Genomic DNA, 10,819 nt, shown 5'->3' on the forward strand with positions numbered 1-10,819 from the left:
TATTTCAACTGTTTTGATTTCTTTAATCGCAAATGTCTCAACTAAACAATAATGGATTCAGAACGTTTTGCGATATAACTCAAAACTGGACGGTTATCCCAAGATTTTTCAAAAAATAATCAAGGGACTTGATATTTAAGGATGATAATAATTCGTCGTGCGCATGGCAGATTGTCATTACAGCGCTTCCTTGCGCCTGGTAGATTGTCGTTACAGTGTGGGAGTGCGCATGGCAGATTGTCGTTAGGGTGTGGGAGTGCGCATAGGGTTAACAACATTCTGCCATGCGCACGGAAGTGCGCTAACAACAATCTGCCATGCGCATGACGAATTATTATTAGAGGAGCGTATAGAAGATTTGTTCTGTATATTATCATTAATCATGATTTATGAAAAAATAGGTAGTAATATATTATTATGTATTCTGTTTTTCATTTATCGTTTTTTTTATTTGTCGTAAACAACCCCCCTCCCCCCCAAAAAAAAAACAAAGAAAAAAGAAAAGAAAATGCACTCATCCGAAGGACAATGAAAATAATTGTCTACATTTACCAACATGGCTTTTGGTTGGTTCTGTCATTCATTCACTGAAACTTGTGTTATTTTCCTGGTCATCTGTAGTGACCTCTATATTGTTTCATGATCATTATTATTATTTTTTTTTTGGTATTTTGGAATGACATTTTTTTTTCAATAAATTATTGAAACCTTTGAGTGCAGAAATAAGTCTTTTATGTTGCTGTTAAGAATACGATAATAAGTCCAAGTGAATTCAATTAATTTCATTCATTAAATGGGTTACCTTCTAACCCACTTTATGTCGTTCTGTGAATAAAACAAAATAGAAACTTTGATAGCGTAAAACTTTGCCAATAGAAGAACATGCAATTTTTGAACATTACATAGCATTATACTGTCACAGAGTGGACTATCAAGATCATTTTGCAATGACAAAACACCATAGATTTTTCCATAGCTAATTTTATTCTAACAAGCTTACAAATCTGGCAAAGCAAAGACATATAAGGGTACGTATAGTCTGCTATCATGCTATAGGAAGAAACACTCAAGCCTTATATTTTACACTGATTCTAATCACAAGATTGATAACATGTATGATTGATTATCTGTAAATAAATACTACACAAAGTTGTGCAGATTCACGTAAACTGAATTCATAGAATTTGTACATTGATGTTCTTCCGTAACTGCACACAATTTCCCCTATTGTTACATCATTCAATGAAGGTATTGCTAGTGCTACACTAACTACAGTACTTTCTTCTGTGAGCAGAACATACAACGTACATTCTTACTATTGCTATCTCTTGTTGTTGCAAGATAAAACTGGTACGAGACAATTATTACATAAGTAGTTTAGTCTGTTTCGAGCAAAAGAGGTTAAGTTATTTTCCCGGTTTTAGTGAACGGCCACAAGAAAATCATTCGTAATCTGCAATTAACAAAATGACATCAAACATGTAAAGATCTGACGACAAAACAAAGGGAAGACTTTATTTTGTAAAATGCATATTGGTGATTAAAATGCATATTAACTAGGTGTCAACAAGTGTCTGCGTTCCCCTCATCTTCTTGCTGAAGTCCTTCCCATCCGAAAATTGCACTCGTGTGTTTCCACGTGTGCGGGGGAGATGGTCCCAAGTTGGTAGCCTACATGCATATAATGCTAAGGGGATCCTGACCGAAACATACACGGTGTCTCACTGCGAAGCATAAATTACGTTGAGGAAAGTAACGTGGCTACCAACATGGGACTATCGCCCAGCACACGCGGAAACACACAATGGCAAATTGTGGATGGGAAGGAGGTTGCGAATGACGTGGAGGTTGTTTACTACTCTTCCCTTTAATCAAGCTTCCTTTCGGCCTATATGACCTTCATCAGGATGTAAAAAGGGAACACATTGCACTAATTGTTTATACGACATAATGAACCATGATATAACACATTCAATACCATACACTGTTTTACTATATAATTGAGTAATAATAATATCCCCCCCTCCTCAAAAAAACTATATGTATATATATATATATATATATAGATATATATATATATATCACCTTTGCACAAATCAGTCAAATACACTAACAGAAAAATTCGAAATAACACTATCTCATCAAAAGATACGTGAAAAAAGGAAAATAGGAAAAACAAAAATCAATCCTACATCATATACTGCCGATGGATAGTAACCATACAATAATGTAGGTACAATGTGTATTGATTACACACACACATAGCTGATTTTGTGCTCTGTGGGTCAGCATAATATAACCATCAGAACATACTAACTGAAACAATTTCTGAATTATTTCTACTTTGGGATCAGGTAAATCTGTGATATCAATAATGACATTGTGAGCAATTAGAAGTCGCTGTGTTGTTTGACGTCCTGCATCACAGCAGTAACATACCCATCCATTGACTGCTGTAATAACAGAACACGTAAGTGTTGGAAGCCATGATGGGCCGAAAGCCGAGTTAAAGGGAAGAGAGCGACGTCTGCCTCAAATTATAATCATTCAATATGTCGGCTAAACATCATCAGGGTTTTTCAGCATTTTCTTTATGTTTGTGAGGCATCACATTATTGGTATCTCGTTGTAGACCTTGGTATTCTGTGTGTACGGCGTCAATTTTACATTATTTGATTTTAAGCGTAGTGTTTAAAATCGAAACGATGTGGATGCTATTTTTACCTTTTAATTGGGGGAAAAAATGCTTAATAATATACCACTCTATCGATTCTTTAAGCTTTCTTATTTCAGGAAATGTATCGTTTTGATTTTTTTTCAACTCAAATCTTGAACATGATGTTGCCATTTTAGTTCTCAGTTGAATATATATATATATATATATATATATATGATTATATATATATATATATATATATATAAATAATTATATATATATTTTTATATATATATATATATAATTATATATATATATATAATTATATATATATATATATATACATATATATATATATATATATATATATATATATATATATTGTTTCGGGGGGGGGATAGGAGAGGTGATGCCTCTCATGACGACTGTGACACAATGTCTGCAACTTTTGTAACTGAAAGAAGTGAAAAAAAATGAACAGACATTAGAAAGAAATTCAAAACTACACTCTCTTATTCTAAGACCTATCCGTAACCTTTTGAATTTTGTGTGTTACACCTTTTTTTTTTTGTCTTGAAGTCATCCCGTAATTGATATCCAGTGAGGAATAACATAACTTGTCAGAGTTTTTCAGCAAATATTCATAGGAAACAGTTTTGTATATAATTATCCAACCAACGAGAGAGAATGACGCTTATCACTCTTCCCTCATTCAAACAATTTTGATTTAAAAAAAAATCAGCAACAACAAATGAAGTTTACAGAGGCGAAATAATTGAATGCTCTCTTCACAGAAGTCACTAGTTACTTTGATATCACCACTATCCTTTAAATGTTAACTCAGAAGCCATTTATTGAGTTGTTATTCCACACACGTGCACTAATATTATTTTCTACTATGCTTTATGGATGTTTTGCTGTACTGCTCGGTTGTTGCCAAGCGAACGGACTTGTCCATAGCTACTTATTGCGCTCTTGAAATTGAGCACACCATTTTTTTGGTCGTTTTTGTCGTTTTGTTGTTGTTGTTGTTGTTGTTGTTGTTGTTGCTGTCTTTACTTTAAGATTTCGGAGCGCGGCACTTACCGCGCTGTTTTGCCTTTTTTCATTTTTTTCACCACCCTGCAGCCTGTACTTTCGGTGGTAGCCGAAATGCTTACTTCATGTTGCAATCACATTACTACGTTTCTCCCAATGCTGCTATCATAGCAACTGCTTATGTATGTGCGTAATTGCTTTCTTATGATTGCATATAAGAAAAATAAATCCCGAGTATTAATGGCCTTTCTCTCCTTAGACTGTTCGTAAGTTGTATCCATGATCCTTATGTTGTTGTTCATAATAGGCTTCTGTTGGGACCTACTCTCAACAAGATAGTGTGTTCCATCGTATTTTCCATAACGTGTTTACTTTGATCTAAACTCAGACACATCGAATGCAATCTTCTATGTCAATCATTTTCCATTCAGAAATGAGACAATAAATTTGAAATTGAAATTGAGATTGAAACCACTCCAATTTTGAGGATATACTCATTGCGAGAGATGGCTGAGTCAAGGACGCTGAATATAGGTACATAATATGTGTTCATGTATGTGAGTCTCGGCCGTGTATGTGTGCTTGGGAACAAACAAGATCAAATACATGATATGCCATGCACGTGACTATGACTACGAAATACATTATGCGGCGTTGTTTGGCTGGTACACATTGGGAAAGGGGAATACCACCATTCGATTGCGAAATGAGGGGAATCCCCGGTGTCTGATCTCGAACCCTCTTATTTTGTTTAATGTTACACTTTCTTCAGACATGACACAGGAAAGTGAATATACATATGTACATTGTAATTATTTTTGAGTGAGTGCGCATACATATTGATTACTTGCAATACTGGGTTCTATGCTCAATGTGAAGTTGTGCAAGGCAGAGTTGCAACAGGAGGGGAAAGTGCGTTGCCACGGTAACCACACTATAGTTCGAAGTCAAGTGCAAGGGATAAAGATCAAAATGCTTCGCCAGCTTTCAAGCGATTAATGTGCAGTTTGTCTCGCATGGTGACTTCAATGTAAAGTTGTGCTAGACAGTGTTTCAACAGTAGCAGAAAGTGCGTGTGTATGGCAGCAGCACACTCACTGGGTAATAGTCCCACAATCAGGTGAAAGCATTGCAAATATAACTACTTCGCAAGTTTTGGTTGATGGTTTTCTTTCTCCAAATACAATAACAAATGAATACAAAGTGATACAGAGTATGCAGGAAAAAAAGAGTTTAACATACACATCAATACAAGAAATGTCAATTTCATAAGAACATCAGTGCAATGAATCGAAACAACGTGTTAAGGCATACTCTATTTATAAACAAAGGAGAAATAAATACAGGGGACCGTCATTATAAGCGGACTAGCTTGATGTGGATTAGGCCCTAATTGGTATTGCATTATATTCGTATTACATATATAGATAATATATGTAATACGAATATAATGCGACAGCAATTATAGAGCTACTCATCAAACTCCTAATCGTAACATATGAAAGACATTTTGCTAAAGAAAGAAAAAAAAAACATTATGATATTATGATGAAAAAATGGATGTATAATATTCATTATGTATAGAATCCAAAGATGGAGAAGAATTCGTGATACCATTTTTTTTTTTTTGTAAATGTGAAAAAACCCAGTTGCCCTGCAGGGCCACTTGCCCTGAGATGGAGCCTTGAGGTACCCCATGTTTGAATTTTTTTTTTTTTATTCATGAGAGTGGACATAATGTTGACGGTTTTGAAAAAAAAAATTATAAACCAGAGCAGAGCGTGACCTCATACAAAATACGTATTAATTTTATGAATCAATACTTTATTGTCGACGGTTTCGAATGCTTTTGATACATTCACGTATATACCTATATCATGCTCTTTTCCAGCAAAAGCTTCGATTATTTTATCACCCATGTGAGCGATTACATAATCAGTTGAATGTCCGCTTCTATATCCATATTGATTGTGTATTTATAGATCAATGTTTTGTAAAAGCCGGTGTAACCTTTTATAGAATTTTTTTTCCCAAGAACTTTACATATAATTGGTAATAATGAAATTGGCCTGCAATTACTACATGATTTAGAGTCATCCTTTTTATAGATATGAATTACATTTGAAAGTTTGAAAGAGTTCAGGAAAATGCCTGTTGAAAGAGCCATATCAAATACATGAATTAGGGGGTGTGCAATGTTAAAAAAATATATAAATATTTGTTTCAATGATTAAACACCAAGACCATCAGGCCCAGTCCAATTAGTTGTTTTCAGATTGTAAACAACGTTGATTATTTCATGATCATTAGAAGGCTTTCACAAGGATTGGGTAAATAATCAGTAAAATGTGTATTACACGAATTTAGGGTAGATGCTAGACTAGGACCAATATCAGTAAAATAATCATTAAAATTAATGAGTTAGCAGTTGTGGTAAAAATCAGTAATTTCCTCATTGTCAATGGTGACAGAGTCGGCAGTTTCTCTAACTGCCTCTCCTATAAGAGTATTGAGAGTTTTCCATAATGAACAATGACATCCTTTTTTTTTTCTATTATAGAATTATACAATTTTCGGGACAATCTGATTTCCGATGTTAATTGATTTCTTTATTTCCGATAATTACTTTGGTTCATTTTTGCTTTGTTATACACTGTATAACACATTACATGTTTATATCCACCGCATGATACCTGTATTATCGCATGCCTGTTAAATTTTCTTAAAAGTTTTCCGCTTAACCACAGGAATGTTTTTTTTTTTGTGATAATAATACAATAACCTGCAAATAAATTTGTCATGAACATTTGTATTGTCATCAGCATTGCTTTCATTAAATACATCGCCCAATTCTAGTGATACACGGTCACATATTATATCAACAATCATTCCCTGAGGTAAGCACACTGTGAAGAAGGCCATGTGTACAGAATAATAGAATTGCTATAGCAGGTGTATCTAATTAAACGTTGAGTGATTCAGAATATTTGCATATCATGGACGGATATCGAATGAAAGGTTGAAAGAAGGCTGTACAATGTATAATGAAAAGTTGATGTAAGAATAAATATCCGAGGGCGTGATATCTGTTTAGTGCAGCCCTATCAACATCTCTGTTGTGTTAATTCAGTTGATGAGAAAAATGTACATAGATATTAAAGCTCTAATCACTCTTTTGTATTTCTGGATTTTATTGATCAGAACAAAAACATTGTCCTTTTTCATAAAACATATGACATATAGATTTTTGACATTACATCAGAACGAACATTTGATAGCATTCAATGATAGTAAAATTACCAGGCGTCTGATCCTTTTTTGGACTATACTCTCTAACACACGTTAACACCAATAGCTATAGAATCGTATACACAGAAAACGAGGGAAAAGAAAAAAAAATAGCCTTTAATGGAAACACTAAATGTTACCAAAGACAAGACAAAACAAAATAAAGAAGACACACTACAAAAAAAGAAGAAGAATCAAACGTATTATTCACCTAGCTCATTTATGCACTCTCCGTAACTGCCTATCTACAGAAACATAATAACACCCTGCCCTGGGCTGAAGATGCCAAGTCTCCAGTTCCCTCTCCCGTTTTTGTTTTTGGGTTTTTTTTTTTCGTCTCGAGCGAGTATTCTTGTTTGATTGACATTTACAATTAGGTTTGTTTCACCTCATCATTTCATTATTGTCAAAATTATATTTATTTTTGTTTAAGTTCTTACTTTCTTTCATCTTTGTCGCTTAATTCTTCTCTCTCTCTCGTTCACTCTCTATATCCCATTGTGTTTTACCTCCTTGTAAATTTGTGTTCCGTTCTTAGATTTTTGATTGTATGCTTCTTTCTTTTTTTTTTATTCCGTTCTCCGTCTTTTAATATGTTTGAATTAGCATTATTAAACAACATAGTAAGTTTACCTTCTTATCAAGACACTTCAACAATTGTTGAAGATGTCGTATGAAGCGATGGCAGGCATGAGTTTAAGTGTTATATGTTTCTTGAAGCATGGAACACTTTGCAAATTCAAAACCACGGGCCGTTGACGGTAATTTGGTGTAACGAAATGGCTCTATTCGTTCTCTGGCCGGAGTCCGCCCAATCAACAATGTTGAGTGTAGGTGTCTTCGGCAATGAGCCAATGTAACCTTCCATGCTTCTTGAAACCATCTGTTATACACACGCAATGCTTTTATGTTATCGCAGGTATGCATATGTCGGTTTCTGGCTGGTGAGAAATATGCAAACCTTTCTATAAAAAACGTCAAATGTCACCGAAACAGGCTTTATTAAATGTTGTGGGATAACGTTGAATGCTCCAAAATGTTCCCCAAAAAGCGTCGGAATCCCCCCGACTTTCTTGCATTCTTTGTAAATTTTCCCACAACCCCTCACTCGCGCACTGGATTATCAAAATATGAATAAGTTTATCTCTTTATGTGCCATGGTGGAATCCCCTTGTGTGCCACGTTATTTTGAGACACGAAGGTAGTCATGCTTTGAGAAAGAATTTGTTTTTTCAAATTTGTATCAGTTTTACAAATTTCTGTTTAGGTGGACACAAAAGTGAGGAAAGTTAAAGAGGAATGCTAAACTTTGCTTTGATATAAATTGTATGACAAATCTATTGTTTAATTTTTCTTTTGAATGACCAGTTGCTACATTACTGTAAAGGCATGACTTTTGCACATAAAACCGTATCAGAAACTTAAAATGTATACGCAAATTTAGTTGGGAACACCGCTTGATAGTTAATCATCACATACAATGCAAACCGCATGTGAGAGGAACAAAAGCGTGAGAAACGCTTTCATTCTACCGCGGGATTAGCGATTTATCGATCGGTTTAAGCGGCTTTGTGTGTTGAGCAGAATATGCGAAGTTGGCACGCCGTCGACTGAGTCGGACGTGCGAACATGGCACATAAAGAGCTAAGTATGCGAAATCAAACCTTCAAGTAAAATATATACGTGTAGTATCTAGTTTATGGCACACAAAAAACCTACGGCATGTTTACCATATGTCACCCGCTACAACAAAAGGATTCTAAAGTCGCTGATGGCTGAGCCGAGAAAATCGAGTTTGAAGTCACATCATCAATATTGGTCAAAACAATCGGATTTCTTTTTTTGGCATAATTTTGTAGTGTAATGATTTGTCTATCATCTCCCGAAATTTTGAAGCTAAATTATCAAAGGAAAGGCAAGAAATCAGCATATTCCCGGGCCATGATTTTCCGACTTTCAACGTAACAGAAACGTGTCCGAAGATTTGGATTTAGCGCCGCAGCTAGACTCCGCCCCTACCAACGAGGGAGTGATCTTATTGGTCAGTGCGTGGCATCCTATTCACTGATTGGTCGTGCGTAGACCGCTGGCGCCAAGCTTGAATGAACATCGCGGAGGTCGCTAGGATTATGCATTATATTGTCAAGCGGTGAAAACTGTCTCGCCTTCCCTTGACCATGATAGCGTCGGAAGGAAAACTTTGGTGTTTTTCTCGAAGCTCTGATTTCCTCAACCACTTGACATGCGCTAATAAAATCGTCGATATCTCCGCAACCGAGTACTTTTATGAGTAGTGCCATATATGAAATTAAAGAAGAAGAATAAGGGAATAAGGAATTGCCATTTTCAGAGAATTGGCCTCCCCTGACTTTCGGATCCTTTTGTTGTAGCGGGTCACATATCACTTTAGGTGTCCCATTTTGTCGCAGCTTCCCTTCCATAGGTCAGATAATGATGGACTGTGCATTTGCGGATTTGGAGGAAAATTTGGATTTCTGCAAAAATTGATACTATGCCATTTCTATCAGGATATTTCCGTATCTTTGTGATACTTTGACTGAGCAATGAAATACATCATAATGATTCTTTTTTTTTTTCATTTGACAGGTACACTATGACACAAGTACAAGAAATTGTCTTACAAAATTCCGTAATGAACACTCATCCTTTCATTAATGGAATATCCTGCAGAATCCCCCTACCGCCAGCCGTCATCATTTATAGCATTGGCAGAAAAACAATATTATATGAACAATAATGACCGGGAATAAAGAAAGGCAACCTACACGCGCACGCAGTGACTGCAGTGTACACGGAAATCCAATAAAGTTGCTATTAGTCTGGGTGCCAAAGGCTGAACCTTGTTTTACCGTCCACCCAATGTTTTTTGGTGGTTTTACCCTATTTTGAGGGTGCTGAATCCGAATCTGCATGATGCAACTCTTGCATCCTTGAGGGTTTTGAGATATTCAAGATGGCCGTCAAAATGGCCGCCCAAACCGGAAATTCCCATGTATTTCCTTCTAAATGGTGAGAAATTGAAAAGAATTCATGGTTTTACCCTATTTCGAGGGTGCTGAATCCAAATCTGGATGATGCAACTCTTGCATCCTTGAGGATTTTAAGATATTCAAGATGGCCGCCAAAATGGCCGCCAAAGCCGGAAATTCCCCTGTATTTCCTTCTAAATGGTGAGAAATTGAAAAACTATTGATGGTTTTACCCTAGTTCGAGGGTGGTGAATCAGACTTGATAAAACTCTTGTATCTTTAACGGTTTTGAGATAATAAAGATGGCCATCAAAATGACCGCCAAAAATGGAAACTCAAATGTAGACCCCCTTTTTCATTCTAAATGGTGTAAATTGAAAACAAATTAATTAATGGTTTTACCCTATTTTGAGTTTGCTGAATTTGAAGCTGCAGGATTCAGCTCTTGCATCCTTAATGGTTTTGAGATGACAAAGATGGCCGTCAAAAACGGAAATTCCCATGTAGGCCCCCTAATTCGTTCTCAATGGTGTAAAATTGAAAACAATTGGTGGTTTTACCCTTTTTTGAGGGTGCTGAATCCGAACCTGGTTGATGCAACTCTTGTGTTTTTTTTTTTTTTTGGGGGGGGGGGTTGAGAATTCCAAGATGACCGCCAAAATAACTGTCAGTATTGAAATTTTTGAGATCCTATTCAGCACCCTCGACATTTTGTTGTTGCCATTTTTGCGTTCCTTAGGGTTTTGAGATGTCCAAGATGACCGCCAAAATAATTGGCAGAAAGTGAAATTCCAATGTTAATATTTTTTTCTAAATGGTGAAAATTTGAAAATAAATTGATGGTCTC

The sequence above is a fragment of the Diadema antillarum genome, unplaced genomic scaffold (genome assembly GCF_040938485.1).
Source record: "Diadema antillarum isolate AM-2024a unplaced genomic scaffold, OU_Dant_1.0 seq00000212_RagTag, whole genome shotgun sequence".
Lineage (NCBI taxonomy): Eukaryota > Metazoa > Echinodermata > Echinoidea > Diadematoida > Diadematidae > Diadema > Diadema antillarum.